Source organism: Haliotis asinina, chromosome 13, assembly GCF_037392515.1.
Source record: "Haliotis asinina isolate JCU_RB_2024 chromosome 13, JCU_Hal_asi_v2, whole genome shotgun sequence".
Taxonomy (NCBI): Eukaryota; Metazoa; Mollusca; class Gastropoda; order Lepetellida; family Haliotidae; genus Haliotis; species Haliotis asinina.
Genome location: NC_090292.1, coordinates 46263870 through 46278965, shown reverse-complemented (window position 1 = coordinate 46278965; position 15096 = coordinate 46263870).

Below are 15096 nucleotides of genomic sequence, written 5' to 3'. Positions count from 1 at the left end.
AGTATAGTAGAACAAAGGGAAAATGAACAGTTGCTCGTTAAACACCTAGCGTAACGTCCTAGCTGCGTTGAACATACAGTTGTCTAGAAGTTAAATGGTTGGTCTGTGGTTCTCGTGTATTAATAGTAAGTGGCTGTCTCGACTTTAGAATTATTCGAACAATTTACGTTGATCCCAGTCGAGAATACTGCAAAATCCAGTGACAGTGTAACACGTCGATACAGCGACAGTGTCACATCAGTATAGTAACAGTATCACATCAGTATATTAACAATCCCTTTTGGATAATGGACTTTGAACGGTATTGGATGCTAACTTGATCTCTTCACTATATGCCTGAAATAATGCCGATGTGACGTAAAGGCCAGCTCAACTCAACTCAACTCAACTCATTTAACAATTTCACGTCAACATAGTGATAATTTCAGATATCCATTTCACGTCCACACAGTGATTGTTTCACGTCACGATTTTTTTTCTTTTTTTAATTTCACGTGAACATAGTGATAATTTCAGATATTGATAATTTCACGTCAACACGGTGATAATTTCACGTCAACATAATAATGATTTCACGACAACATAGTGATAATTTCACGTCAAGATAGTGACAGTCACGTAAGCATTGCTTCACATAGGAGAATAGGTGAAATATTCCGGCAGTAGCTCAGTTGCTTAAACATTTCTTAGCAAGGTGCCAAAATCTTGCATTGGAATGGGTGGAACGAGTACATGTATAGGCGATTGATGACAAATCCATTCCAAGGAGGAGACAAAGAATAATAAGGATGCATTTTAGTCTTTTTGAAAGTGTTATACAGACGGATAAAAGTGAAAGCAACTACTGGGCTATATAACATGCCAGTTACATGAAGTGTTTAAAGAAACCTCTACACTCTGAAACCTGTGGCCCAGATGGGTCACCCTTATCCATCTGTCCTGTCTTGGCCTTGCCACACGTGGACGTCCAGAACGTGACCGCTCGATGACGTCATTTGTGTTCTGATAGCGTCTTACCAGTGCAGAAATGGTGTTCCGGTGGCAATGGAAATGTGCAGTCACTTGTCGTTGAGACATTCCCCGACGGACCATCCCAATGGCCTCATGACGTTCGCCTTGGCGTGTGTGCGCTTCAATAGCCGTTTAATGTTTTTAACAATCGCAAGGGCAGGAGCTGAGCTTTCCAAAATGACAGTATTGTGTTTTTCGTTCCCGGCATGCACGTGTTACTACACATATAGCACGTCTCAAGGACAAAACCACTGACGTCACGGAACGTCATGCATGTTGGATACGTGTCACTAATCTCTAAGTTGAAATCCTTATGTGTCTACATAGATGTGTTCCATGTACAAAGGGTCGAGGCACAAGCCTGTGACGTAAAGACCAGCACAACTCAGTTAACACTTTCACTATACCATAGTGATAAATTTACGTCAAGGCACTGACAGTGACGTAAGCATTGCTTCAAGCGGTACCTGTAATGTAAACGTAGTAAAACCGTTTCCATTTATGAAGTGAACAAACTTTTTATACGCAGCTGTAGAGTGACAGAGTAACTCTTAAATATTTACGATGTGTCGTCAATACAGCGACAGTGCAAAGCGTTAGTATTTTCATAGAATCACGTCAGAATAGCGACATTATCACGGCAATACAGATACAATAACTGATTGAATGATTAGAGTTTGTTTTGCGCAACGTAACATTATGTACATAGACAGCATAACATGTAGGTGTAGTAGTAATGTCGCCACAGTGTTGAGATTTACAGGGACTACATTTGAATGTTTTATCAAAGTTTATTTATTGGAATGCGAGGCAAATTGTTTCATAGCCATCGCTAGAGTTTACATACGACACACGAAAAACAGATTTAGAGTTATCTCCGTTCCATCGATTTGCATTCGCAAAACATCGGTAATTTCCCTGCTTCAAGTGTGATTCAATGTTATTCGAGATAAGGAACTACTACCACGAAGTACTGAATGAGTTGTGATTGGCAGTGGGATACATTGAAAGTTATATAAAAGCGCTCAGCCAGTCATAAAGCGACATATATGTGTGAAGTAAGATAATATAACATGTCCGTATAGAGGTAATGTAACACGTCTGTATATAGACACTGTAACCTGTATGACAAAAGACAATGTGACATCTTTACAGCACAGTGCAGGGCAGTCAGCAGCATGGGGACACGTCTTCCTGGGGTGAGGACTCCTGCTCAGTACATCACGGTAGTATCCAACACAAGGTACAGCTGTACAAGACGAAACCTTCCAAACTTGTCTCGGTGCACCAAGAGGAAGGGGACGGGAACCAAAGAAATGAATAACACCAGGATGACAGAAGAAAGAAACAAGAATACCATCACAAAGAATAATGACAGCAGCCGAAAGAAAATTCCCCTAAAACTTACCTCCACCCAAGTAACTGGTATATATCAAGCGACACATATTCGTTTTTCTTGGTGGTTTATTTTTGTACTGTCAGAACACGTTTTATTAATGTGGATGTTAATCACGAGCAAGTAGTAACGCAAACTTGGAATCATTGAGAAAGACCTACATGAAAACAACACAAAATGCTCATAGGCATGTATACTATCCATCAAAAGTATAGCATCGCTAGTGTAAATATAGCCAGTCGCCTGTCCTACACTAGGTCTTCCAACATATTCCATGTTGTTGTTTTTTTTAAAGGCACTTTTTACACCTGGGCTTCTTTTATTGTAAATCAAATTTGCAGCGTTGAACAGATTATTGTTCATGAGTTCAATAACTGATGCACATGTTAACAACAGTGTAACACTTTTGGGATTTGGGATTCAGTTGTTTAAAGGTACTTTTTACACACGGACTTTGGTATTGTAAAGCAAATTTGCAGCGTTGAAACGATTATTGTTCATGAGTTCAATAACTGATGCATATGTGAACAACAGTGTAACACATCTGTGATATTGGGATTCAGTAACTTACATGCATATGAGAAGACTATGGAATCATCTTATTCACTATCAGTATTTTGGATTGTTCAGGTTATCAGGCGATTCAAGTTGGGAGGGACATGATCCACGTGAAGCAGTACAACATGAACAAGACTTGGGACGAAGCCTTTCAGCAGTGTGATGCAGACGGGGGTCACCTCCTTACGCTGGATACAAAATACAAACTGAGAGCAGTCCGTTCTTTAAGTAAGTTTCCAGGACTATAGGAACTGAGTGTGTATAGCACTTGGTAGACTGCAGACGTTATACGAACTACTCCTTATGAGTAGTATGTGTGGCGTATGCCTGTATAGTGTGTGTGTGTGTGTGTGTGTGTGTGTGTGTGTGTGTGTGTGTGTGTGTGCTTGTGTTTAAGATAACATCTATATGACTTAATCAGATGCATTTGTATTTGGTCACATGTATGTGTGTATGTGTGTATGTGTGTCTGTGTGTGTTGTATTTGTTTGCAGTAGTGTTTGTGTGTTGTGTGTATGTTCTGAGTCACTACTAACGTGCATATAGGTTGTGTATTTGTTTCTATTAGTGTGTGTGTATATGTTTGTAGTTGTGGGTGTATGTTTTTTCAGTGGTGTGTGTATGTGTTCTGTGTATGTGTTTGTAGGAGTGAGCAATGTTATTACTTTGTTGCCTGACTAGCAGTGTGTATCTATGTTGTGTGCGGTAAGTAGTAGTGTATGTTGTGCACGTGATTGTATTAGTGAGTGTGTGTTGTGTGTATGTAGTATTGTGTGTATGTGTTTGTAGGATTGTGTTTTTGCTGTGTGTATATGTTTGTAGTTGTGTGTTTGCTATGTGTATGTGTTTCTAGTTGTGTGTATGTGTTTCCAGTTGTGTGTTTGTAGTGTGTATATGTTTGTAGTTGTGCGTTTCTTGTGTGTATGTGTAGTTGTGTGTGTATGTTTGTAGTAGTGTGTTTGTAGTTGTGTGTATGTGTTAGTAGTGTGTTTGTTGTCTATGTGTTTGTTGTGTGTATATGTTTGTAGTTGTGTGTATGTGTTTGTAGTTGTGTGTTTCTTGTGTGTGTAGTTTGACAAAGCACACGGTAACCGGAAGTGTTGAATGTGTGTAATCAAAGGTCCTCACATCAGCGTCCGTTTGAGGTCAAAGTATGGAGGATCTGGCCACATACAGAGCCAAAATAGGAACTTTTCGCCGCCTACCCGGTACTCGGCAGGTGAGCCATGTTGACGAATACACACCATTCACTCGACGCAGCGATCAGGATGTTGACACCATGCCTTATCGTTTACTGATATGCGCTTTGTTGTTCACAGTACATTTGTCACTTTCTGCCCTTATTATATATAACCAGAAGGTCTAACTGTGACCTAGTTCTCTCTGCGCACCACGCCACAGCTTCAATCATTGACCATATGCAATACGAACCATCAGGCTATACGCAACAAACAAAATAAATTGATTTAGGACTCGTGCACCCCAGTCCTGTCTCTGCCACATTATGTAATTAGGCAAACATACATACACATGTACACATGACATGGTTTTATGTCTGTGGGTTGCAAACTACATCCATTTTTCTCGGATGACTGGATCTGACGGAAACTGGCGCAAGCTCCTGTCAGTTTCAAGTCCTGGTTTGTACTTGGACGAATGGCAGTTTCCAGCCACGCAGTTGTTCACCATCTCTACTGAGGTGATTTTTTGATTGGATCGATCGCAAATTCAGGGAACATGTATTTACAAAATCCAACATCTCTATATACTAGTGCATTCTTTATGGATAACAACTTCTTCTAGTGTAAATGATTTTGTTTGACAACGGTATATGAATCCATACTGAAACGACGCATCAAGTACTGTAAAAGAAGTTGTTATCCATAAAGAATCTTACTTTCTTGTGACTCGCCATACTTCTAAAATGTCCATCAAACATATCATCTTTCTGTACACATAATAAGCCCTCAGCATATCAGCAAATGAACCAGCCAATCGGGAGCCGTCGTTACACTTGAGTGCACCCCTACCCGCTATGACAGGGTTTGATCTTCCGAGGACTTCATTTCGAGGGAAGTAAGCCCAAGTACAAAATATTGCACTTTTGAATCACGATCGAACGCTTATAATTTTGTTTATTTGTTTGGGTTTTTTTACAAGCGGAAATGTATATTATATGTCATGGATAAGTGATAATTGTGTTATAATTATGTTTGATTTTTTGGTTGCATGTGACCTTTAATTTGATATGTACATATATACCACCTGAAGGCTCTCCTTATTATAACCATATTGATACTAACAATAGCTTAAATAATCGGGAGGATTTTTATAAAACAAGCAATCGGAACTTAGTGATACACATACTGTTTTGTGTGGTGATCTAAATTCCCGAACTGGTAATGCTAATAACAGATGATGACATATTACACAGACACTTCCGAATTCATGAATATGATGACATATTACAAAGATACTTTCGACTTCATGAAGATTATGACATATTACACAGATACTTTCGATTTCATGAAGATGATGACATATTACACAGACACTTTCGATTTCATGAAGATGATGACATGTTACACAGATACTTCCGATTTCATGAAGATCATGTTACACGGATACTTCCGATTTCATGAAGATGATGACATGTTACACGGATACTTTCGATTTCATGAATATGATGACATATTACAAGGATACTTTCGACTTCATGAAGATTATGACATATTACGAGGATACTTTCGATTTCATGAAGATGATGACATATTACACAGACACTTTCGATTTCATGAAGATGATGACATGTTACACAGATACTTCCGATTTCATGAAGATCATGTTACACGGATACTTCCGATTTCATGAAGATGATGACATGTTACACGGATACTTTCGATTTCATGAAGATGATGACATGTTACACAGACACTTTCGATTTCATGAAGATGATGACATGTTACACAGATACTTCCGATTTCATGAAGATGATGACATGTTACACAGATACTTCCGATTTCATGAAGATGATGACATGTTACACAGATACTTCCGATTTCATGAAGATGATGACATGTTACACAGACACTTTCGATTTCGATGATGACGCTAATGTTGATACTCGGAACTCCCACGATTCGGCTACAAACAAATCTTCCCAGAAACTTTCATGTTACGCATTCCAATTGTTTGTCGCTAATGGGATAGTATACGGCGATTTACAAGGGGAATGTACATATTGTGCGAATCAAGGTGCTTGTGTAAATGATTATTTTAAATGCTCGTCTGATTTCTTCCAGTATAACGGCTTGTTGAATATTGGGGATCGGCATGAGTCTGACCATTTACCTCTTGAATTAACTTGTAAGTTCCCCGGTATTAATCATAGCTTGAAGAATGATAACGGGTCCTCAAATATTAAACGACTGGCGTGGAATGTACGTTAAAAAACAACATAACTTCGTTTGGAGAAAAATGATACAGATGTAAATGGGTTCATAAATGACTTTTGGCGACTTCATCTAATTGTATGCTTAAAGATGTCAATCACAAACAACGAGCAAATACTCTGAATACAAATTGTAGACAAACGCGAAGCAATGCTCGTAGACATCTCCGTAGATTCAGAGTGACTCGCAGCAATTACGATAGAAGGAGATACTGTGAAGAGAATGTGTAGACAAGAAAGGTTAGAAAAATCTATCAACAGCCCAGCTGCATTTTCGAAAACTATCCGGCAAGTCAAGAAACAGCATAACTAAAACTCAATGGTTAAATAATTTCAAAGATGTACATTCGACCAGTGAGATATTTGACTCGACGAGGTAATTAATACTCCACATTCCAACAATGATTGTTATACAGAAGTAGACCAACTTGTACTGGACAGTCCTACTGCTAAACAGGAAATATAAGAAGCGATCAATCATCTTAAAAATGGGAAAGCTGCTGGACCTGACGATATCATAATAGAAATGATAATGTGTTTTAAATTTGAAATTATGCCGTTCCTTACGAAATTTTTCAATAAGCAGTTTGGAAATAGAATGTTTCCCAGCAGCTGGTCAAGCTCTATAATAATTCCACTCCATACAAAGGGGGGCAGAAACGATCCAGATAATTATCGGGGTATATCATTAAGGAGTATATTAGGGAAAATGTTTAATTTGATACTGAATAATATACTATCTCGAATATGCGTGATAAAATTCCTAAATCCAAGGCAGGATTTGGAAAGGGATATTCGACAACGGACCACATGTTTACTCTGTATGCACTGATCCAGAAAGCATTATCACAAAGAAAGCATAAGTTGTACATAGCATTTGTAGATTTTTAAAAAATGATTCGATTCGGTCAGTCGTTCTAAATTATGGCAGTATTTACGCAAAACAGGGAAAATGATAAGCATTCTGGAATCAACGTACTGTAACGTTCGTTCTTGTGTGCGTTTGAAAGACGGGGTTACAGATTTGTTCGATTGTCCACTTTGTTTAAGACAAGGTTGTTGTTTTCAAGTCCACTCCTATTTTCCTTCTTCATTAGTGAATTATGTCATGATATCAAATTAGGTGGAAAACATGGAATTCAAATGTACCCAGATCTTTTAGAAGTCCTAATGCTCCTTTTTGCTGATGACGTTATTTCAGTTTCTGATACTGTGGTCGGTTTACAAAATCAATTAAAAATCTTAAACAGCTACACTAAAGAATGGAAGTTAACAGTTAATGGAAGCAAAACAGAAAGTGTAATATTTCGGAGGGGCGGTCCTGTGGCCACAAACGAACGATGGTCAACTGATTAATGTATCCGATCAATATTCCTACTTTTTTGTTTTCAAATAGAATGAATTTGACTAAATGTACACAGAATTTAGCTTTACGTGGAGAAAAGGCTTTAATACAAGTTTTAACGGTTTTATACAAAGTTGGAACTATGTCACCCAGTGTTTTTTAAAGATATTTAATATTCAGATTAAACCTATTCTATTATATGGAGCTGAAATATGGGGTTTTCAGCGATTCGATTCTATAGAGAGAGAGTTCATCTTTTAGTCTGTAACAAGTACCTCAATATAAGCCAAAAAACACCTCACTGCATGGTATACAGTGAATGCGGCATATTCCCCTTATGTATTAATTCTCAGATGAGATGTTTAAAATATTGGTTCAAGGTTCTGAATATGCACGAACAACGTCTGTCAAAATTAGCTTACAATATGCTCTTAAACCTGGATAGTTTGGGAAATCATATTTGGGTAACTGATATCAGAAATTTATTGTTTTGTCACGGTTTTGGTTTCATGTGGTTATGCCAGTCAGTTGGCGATGTGAATTGGTTTATAAATGATTTTCGCGTTAGATCAATAGTCATGTTTAATCAAGAATGGAAATCCACCTTAGATTCAAGCTCACGATATGAATATTACAGGATGTTTAAAACGTTACTTCAACCGAAAAAATATTTATCGATAATTACCTCATATACCTTACGAACAATGTTTGTAAAATATCGTTTATGTATGTTATCGCTAATGATTAATGAGGATAGAAAACCGCTGTCAATATAGAAAGTCGATATTGTTCTTTATGTAACATGGGATTAGAAAATGAAATCCATTTCACACTGATATGTCCTTGCTATTATGAATTAAGACAGAAATAGATACCACACCATTTTCTTGCAAAACAACCCCTATATGAATATATGTCTTTGTTACAAAGCAATATCGAAACTATTATTGTTTAACTGTATTTGTATATAAAGCATGTATTAGCATTGAATACCCATAAACATATATGTAAGTATCTCTTCATCACTGTATATGGGCCGGAGGACTCATACAATAAACTTCTTTTGCGTTTGACTAGTTGTCTGTTTGTCGTGTGTATTTGTTTGCATTTGTGTGTTGTATGTATGTCTGTGTAGATGTTTGTAGTTTGTTGTGTGTATGTCTGTGTAGATGTTTGTAGTTTGTTGTGTGTATGTCTGTGTAGATGTTTGTAGTTTGTTGTGTGTATGTCTGTGTAGATGTTTGTAGTTTGTTGTGTGTATGTCTCTGTATATGTTTGTAGTTTGTTGTGTGTATGTCTGTGTAGATGTTTGTAGTTTGTTGTGTGTATGTTTGTGTAGATGTTTGTAGTTTGCTGTGTGTATGTGTTTGTAGTTGACTAGTGTTGGGTGACTAGTCTCCAAGGTGTGCGGAACCAGGTCTGTTAGCTGCCAGATAGATGACGTTTACCTGGTCGAATCCCGTACCTGCGATGGACGGGCCCTTACCCGAACTACGGTTTACCCCCGTACTTCGGTCCTGACGATAGGGGATGTGCGAGAGGTACAATGTCAGTACCCGGGGGCCCTTGGAGCTTTACCGTAGTTCCTCCAGCAACCACAAGACGATGATCTTCGTTCAATAGTTTATTTGGAACAGTGTTGCTGGACAACCCACTCTATGGTCACTCTATAAGACTTCAGCCGCAAAGCTTCCGTCTTAAGCCAAATGCTGGTGCCTTTTAAGATAGTTCTTCCGACGATTCCTTGTGACCAAACACCAAGAGTGGGAGCGCACCAGACTCCCGACCCTGGGCTTTGCTACCGCTTAAAGCTGGGTCCCTACGTCACAGCCAACACCCTCTTCTTTTTGCCCATTGGTCAAAAACCCCTAACCCTGCATACTTTTTCACTCCCCCATCCTTATTCCGCACCCCCAATACCATATTTGTAAAGCTGTGAGGTGGATTCCAAGAAACCCAAAGTATCTACCTCCTAACCATATATGTCCCGTGGAATACTACGAACTGCTGCCGAGGTCCCCGGACAAGTTGCTCCATCTTGATAGCACCGTCCCTATCCTTTTTCCTAACCTATGAGTCATCTCGCCTTGCCCCCACTAAGTTCTAACGACCTACTTTCATGCTTATTTCCTCCGCAGCCGATTACCTACCTCTCCTACATTGTATATGTTTTCTACCTCACAGGCCTTTATCTACTATTTCCCATTCTAAATATACTATTAGTACACCTTGATCACTTATTCTTAATAATATCATTCCTAGATCTAAATATTATAACCACAATAATAATTCCTCGCCCATGATTCGCTATTATCATAATAATCATAATTCCATGCCTCTGATACGTGTGTGTGTGTGTGTGTGTGTGTGTGTGTGTGTGTGTGTGTGTGTGTGTGTGTGTGTGTGTGTGTGTGTGTGTGTGTGTGTGTGTGTGTGTGTGTGTGTGTGTGTGGCGGGGTGGAGGGATTGTGTTTACCAGAGTTACCAGTGCTGGTAGGTAGTGTGTCTGTTACGTCCGTGTATGAGTGTATGGTGCGTGCGTTCGCATCTATGTGGGGTTGTCTTGTTAACAAAAATCGTTTTCCTCGCACAGACAACTCTCATGCTAGCCAGGCCTTCAGGCTATAACAAAGTCGGATTTGCAGATCGGCTGTTACTCTGAATGTAGAATTGTGTGTGTTTTGATACACATACTCTTTACTTACCAGTTATATCTACCTCATACTGGATCGGGATGAAGGACCTGTACGACAATGACACATTTCTCTGGATCGACGGGGCACCTTTGAGTTTCAAAGGCTGGTGTGTAAGGCAACCAAGCCACTGGAGTCACAGCGGACAGAAAGAGAACTGTGTTGAACTCCGTTGGTGTCTCCTTGGTCGAATAGCCTGGAATGACCGAACATGTTATGACCCACTGCCATTCCTGTGTCAGAAATAAACCAAACCCCAAAGACGTTTCTTAAAATAGGTAAATATTTGTGAAATTGAATAACATAGTCATAATCTATTATCCAGATCAATTTTTCTTTTTTCTCAAGTAGATGTGCACCCAATGTATTTCAGAGACGGTGATTCAAAAATGTGGGCAGTTGAAAAGTCCACACAATAAAGCAGAATTTACGTGATGGTGAACAACTCAAGATATACGCATACGAGGTCAATCTCCATCGGTTTTTTAAGCACCCCAACACACTCCATGGTTTTACAAACAGCTAGGTCAGCACCTTGAGGTGATGTGTATGATCTGCAGACTTTTGCATGCTCCTATGACACGTTTGGAAGCGGTTCCATGCCCTATTGATGACGCTGTGTCTAAAACCAAATTGGTCAAGTCGCGTCGTAGTCTGTGCAACTTTGCAGTACTCCTCAAAAGATCTTCCGTCGACAAATGAGGTAAATTAACTGTCGGTTTTTGTTAACTGAATCCTCAAGTGTGCTTTACAACACAGAGAATTATATGACAACGCTTGAAACATGTATTTTCTAGCTTTCAGTCAATGCATCCGCATCTGGTATTCATTAGATTCCCTGTACATCTGGTAGCTGTTTTTACTATTAAAATCTTTCCTCAGAACATTGCATCGTCCTTTGGGAAACACTGAGAAACATACAATGACACATAACATATTCTCTTGGTTTGATATTCCTTAAACTCACATTGAAAATACGCAACATATCCTTTCTTCTTCAACAAGAATCAATTTCAATTTTGATTTTTCAAAATAAATTACTCACCATGTGATGAGACCACGCAATAGCTACAAAATAATATAATAATCCTTTCCTTTGTTATGATGTGTAATATACTTTTGTCATCACAAGCACGCTTGCAAGTAGAATTTACAAAGTATATATGATTGGCTGAAATATAGGGTCAGCAAGCGGAAGTGCACGTGGCTTTCTAGTGTAAAGTTGTCTGCACTTGAACTTGACTCATGTTTCCAAAACTTGAAGTAAAGTTGATAAAACTTCAGAGGAATACACATGACCAGGTATCCTAGCTGGGAGAAAGGGGATTTCATATATCATTGTATATTTGAACGTTAACAGAAACGGAAAAACATAATTATCGTCTGTTGTTTACGATATTCGAGATATATTGCGGCGTTCTGTAAATAACCGAGTCTGAACCAAAAACCCAGTGTTTAAGAACATGAGCATCAATCTATGGAAGAGGGACACGTTGATATGTGTCAATAAAGTAAACTTACCCGACCACCCGATTGAACAAATCATAATTACAACAGCGAGGGGTGAGGTTGTCTCTATTGCAAATACGATAAAATTTAGATATATTCCTTCAGCCTTGCTTCCTGTAATCGTTCAGGAGTTCTAGTATTTGTAAGCAGTTCAGCAGACAATGATATACTATGGATCCCTCTTAGGTTTTAGAGCTTTCTTGAGACAAGCCCGGATTGTTGAGGACCAATTCTAACCCGCATCTTCGCAGGCGTGTCACACCATAGACCTGGGTTCGACTATAGTCTGACTTGACAGTGAAGGAACACTCACTCATTCACTAATGATTAGCCACATGTCACACAGAGTAATAATCCAGATGAAAGCAAACTTTTGCAAAACACGCAAAAATGTTTACCTGAGTTGCAGACTTCGTATCACCGACCGAGCTACTACACCGGACTCGCACACCTTCAGAGTGTCCATATCTAAAATAACTATACTGAAGAACTTTTGAAATTCTGATCACCTGATTTAATGAGGGATAAAACAGCTTTATTGAACGGGAATAACAATAAAGATTCACTCACACAACAGATCATATTCCAGAAGAGACATTTCAAAGGGACACCTTGGTGAACGGAAGGAATATACATTCAAAGCGGTTTAGACTTAAGGGAAAACATTGTGTCCAGTCATTCTAGTAATGAATTTTGAGAAAAGAAACCCTGAAGTCAATCATGTTATGGTTTTGGAGCTATAACTAGTCTCGAAAGAGACTTAATATCAACTTTCCTTACACTTGAATAATTCGACTCATTCAATACGTACATGTCCCACTCGTGCAGATGACTTACACACAGATAACCTTTATGGTAAAGTACGTTTCTACTATACATGTTTAATCCAATAACATTTCTCTCTTTTCCTTTTTTGAACAATTCCAATCGGATGATATTTTTCTTTTCGTTGTAATACATCACATTTCCCTGATCGCCTAATGTGAGACTTATCGTACGGTGGGACCTTGTTATTCTTTGCCATCCCTGCCCAGAGTATGAGCATGAACAGATAAATCCACCGCCTGAGGTATACAAAATATGCCGTCTTGTATCAAGACAAAGTGCCAGAACCTGAATTGGAGTGGAGATGTTTCGGAAATTCCTCCCATCAGGTGCCATACTAGCTGCACCGGCATGTGGCCTCTTCGTTACCAGGAAAACTAGCTGTTCGGCATCATCCACAGCAAGTGACACGGCGTAGATGTCCCTGCTTACAGTAACACTAGAAGTTGTATGTAAGGAGAAGGCTTGGATGGTCACCGGATCGAAAGTAGCCATCAAAACTTGTCGGAGTGTTGGTACATATGCCATGGCAGTGACAAATTGTGGTCGTATATGGCGATATGTTGTAACGGAGTTGTCCTCAAGGTGGATCGCACGCAATGGCATCATCGCCGAACCACCGGTCACGTAGGGTGAAACCAGGATACCTGTCTGTTCTTTTGTTTTCACTGTAAGAATAGAACTCTCTTATTGATATATGGGCAGGCTGCTGGCATGTTCAGATATTTCGGCTGATGACTTAATTACTGTAAATAGAAGTTCTTAATCTGCATGCACTTTTCGGGATACAATTGATCTTCTGTCTTGACTAAAGTGATAATCAATACTCTGTCTTACACAAAAAAAATATCAAAAGGTCACCAATAAATGTACATGCAAGGTTGCAGGAACAATAGTTACTGTGAAGTGTGAAGTATTTCGAGCACTGTTAGGAATCTTTCAAATAGTTGCATGAGCAAATAATCAAGACACTTACGTTTTATACACCGAAAGTCTTTCGACCGGGACAGAATCACCCTTGATGGTCTCTGTGTGCACAGCTCCTTTCTTTGTAGAAAGGTCCTAAGTTTTGCCTAAGAGAGAAATCTAACTTTATGTACATACTGTTACCAGTTGGTTAAGCGACAGTTAGCGTAGTATTATTGCAGTGTGTGAGTTCATATTTAACGTCACAGTGGCGATCTTCCAGCCATATCGTGACAAGAACATATTTTACATTGAACTAGAAGATTTGTAAATTGTAAAAACCTGTCCAGACAGGACAGTATCACAATTAGAATTAAAAATGAAAAGGTAAAACCAATATCACAATTTGGAAAATCGAATATAAAAGCAGGCTATAGATCGCCAAAAACTGAACGAAGATCACCATACTAGGGTCCATGGGGACTTACAGTACTTTCACTACCTGGATTTACAGCATCTCTTCAGCTGCTGGCGATTGTGCTGAAGTTAAGCCAAATAACAAATATACTACGATTCAAAGTATGGTAGAGTTAAATTTGAACTGGAGGGACTTACAGGACCTCTCAGGAGGACAATAATTTTGCAATACTTCAACCACCTTTGAGGGAACAGCCACTAACAATATAAGTTACTAATCTAAACTACCAATCATTAAAATACATCTATCTACAAAACATATGAATCATAATTCATCAATCAAATCAATTTCTTTTCTTAAAAAAAACAATAATGAAATGAGAACAGTGGTAACAGGTTTGACACTGAAATATTTTCAATTGATGATGGAGAATTCAATACAGTCAAGCGGGATATGCTTGACCGTGACTCACTCATCACAAAGGATACAAACCAGAGGTTCCTCATCTTTCAATAGGTATACATGAGTATATTGTGTATGGCCAATATGACATCATCGTAAAATGACTTCTTCAAATCTGGACTGACAACCAAAGTAGGTGTAACCAATATACGGTTTTTCATTTCATGTAATTTATTTATACCTACTTGGGTGGCCAACTTCTTCTGCATCAGAACACGGATGTAAGTTCTAATGCTAGTTTTGTAATGACAGTATAGAATAAGAAGTGCTGTCACAGATTTGCTGAGTGCTGCATTGGCAGCAAGATCGGCCTTGTGTTACCAGAAATGCCTACATGGCTGGGTAACCAACAAAAGACGATATCAGAACAGTCACGTATTATTATTGTACCATCACATGCCTACAGAACATAACTGCATGTCAACGCTTCTAAATGGTCCTCATGTTGACACCCAAAACACATACACTTTCATTAAATTAGTTTCACCCCTGAAGAGCAAACTCTTTGTGGTGGGTGCTTGG